Source organism: Suncus etruscus, chromosome 4, assembly GCF_024139225.1.
Source record: "Suncus etruscus isolate mSunEtr1 chromosome 4, mSunEtr1.pri.cur, whole genome shotgun sequence".
In the NCBI taxonomy this organism is placed as follows: Eukaryota; Metazoa; Chordata; class Mammalia; order Eulipotyphla; family Soricidae; genus Suncus; species Suncus etruscus.
Genome location: NC_064851.1, coordinates 31,518,780 through 31,520,572, shown reverse-complemented (window position 1 = coordinate 31,520,572; position 1,793 = coordinate 31,518,780). Strand labels below are relative to the sequence as shown.

At 43.3% G+C, this 1,793-nt stretch overlaps 1 non-coding gene across 1 annotated transcript; it reads right to left on the bottom strand.

The window, feature by feature from the left end:
• Window positions 1-831: 831 nt before the first annotated feature.
• On the bottom strand, window positions 832-1,041 carry LOC126008194 (small nucleolar RNA U3). The gene has a single exon (XR_007495548.1). It is a non-coding gene; the product is annotated as a small nucleolar RNA U3 (small nucleolar RNA).
• Window positions 1,042-1,793: the final 752 nt, after the last annotated feature.

Genomic DNA, 1,793 nt, shown 5'->3' with positions numbered 1-1,793 from the left:
AAATGAAGACCAGTGAGAGAAAAAAATTGCTAGTAACTGCTCCAGCACAACCCAGCTCAACCCACCATCTCCCAGCACCCCCAAGCAGGGAGAAGGCCTTCGACCTGAGGTCTCCCCAAACCCCATGCTGGCAAGATATAGCCTCCAGAACAAAAAAGGATTTCGAACCAGAAGCCAGACATTTGCTCACCCTCTTCTAGAGCAGGGTGAGGGGTGGGGGAAAGCCTGGGGGCCCCTTTAGAGTCCTCCTGGCACCCCACTTTTCTAGCCTCCTGGGCTGGCACCCAGAGAAAGCCTGGAGTCCAGGGGAAACAGGGGGATGGCTGGGGGCCTACCAAGCCTCCCAGCACCCCCTAAGCTAGGGAGAAGGACTTTGGCCTAGGGTCTCCCCAAACCCCATGCCGGCAAGAGCTAGCCTTCAGAACAAAAAAGGATTCGGTATAGAACCTGAAGCAAGACATGCCAGCCCTCCTCCCCAGGCCCCTCTAGAGCAAGACTTTTTTTTTTAGAACTTGCAACCACTTTCCTAAACAAATATTCTGATATTTTTTTCTAATTTCACTTCCTTCTCATTTGAAAAAAATTGTCACCTCCAAACATACTAAAAATTCACTTCTAAAAACATGTATTCAATGGATTCAAACTATGTGCCAGAGTATGATTTTTCAAGTTTACATGGTATAATCTATTACACACCTGGCTGTATAATATAGTCTATTAGGACCTCCATTGTGGATGCAATCCATCGCTGATCAAAGAGTGTCACAAAATTGATTAAAATTACATTTGTTGTGGGTTTTTTTTTTGTTTTTGGTTTTTTTTTTATCTTTTTCCACTCAGACTGCATCCTCTCCCTCCCTTCCAAAGGAAAGGAAGAACAATCATCAATGGCAAAAGGCAGTCACAGAAGCAACACCTAGAGCCGGCTTCACGCTCAGGAGAGGATGCTCTGACTCCTCCTAGTGGTTTCGGGTGCTCTACACGATCAGAGAAACTTCTCTAGTCACATATTATAGAAATGATCCCTGAAAGTATAGTCTTACATTTAAGTTTTTAATCCAAGCCATAGTCTAAAGAATTACAGAAGAGATAGTACCTTTGTTTTTTCCAAGTATCTATTTGAAACACAATGTCTCATTTACTCAATTTATCTAAATAATATTGGATTATTTTGATGTGCTAAGTAATCTAGGAAACAAATCACATCTCTTATTTGATAATGAAAAGAATTCATATAACAACCAAATAAAAACATATAATTACAAGCATTGATAAAATCTTAGACAAAATAAAACATTGAAAAGAGAATGGATGGGGCCGGGTGGTGGCGCTCGAGGTAAGGTGCCTGCCTTACCTGCGCTAGCCTAGGAGACGGACCGCGGTTCGATCCCCCGGCGTCCCATATGGTCCCCCAAGCCAGGAGCGACTTCTGAGCGCATAGCCAGGAGTAACCCCTGAGCGTCACCGGGTGTGGCCCAAAAACCAAAAAAAAAAAAAAGAAAAGAGAATGGAGCCGGAGAGGTAGCATGGAGGTAAGGCTCTTGCCTTTCATGCAGAAGGACGGTGGTTCAAATCCTTGCATCCAATATGGTCCCCAGTGCCTGCCAGGAGCAATTTCTGAGTATAAAGCCAGGAGTGTGCCTGGTGTGACCCAACAACCAAAAACCAAAACCAAAAAAAAAGAAAAAAAAAAGGAGAGAGAATATATTATTTTAAATAAGATGCTCAGTTCTTCAAGGTCTTTGAGCAGAAGTCTTAAAACAAGAGAATAAAAAGGCAAATGGCAAATACAC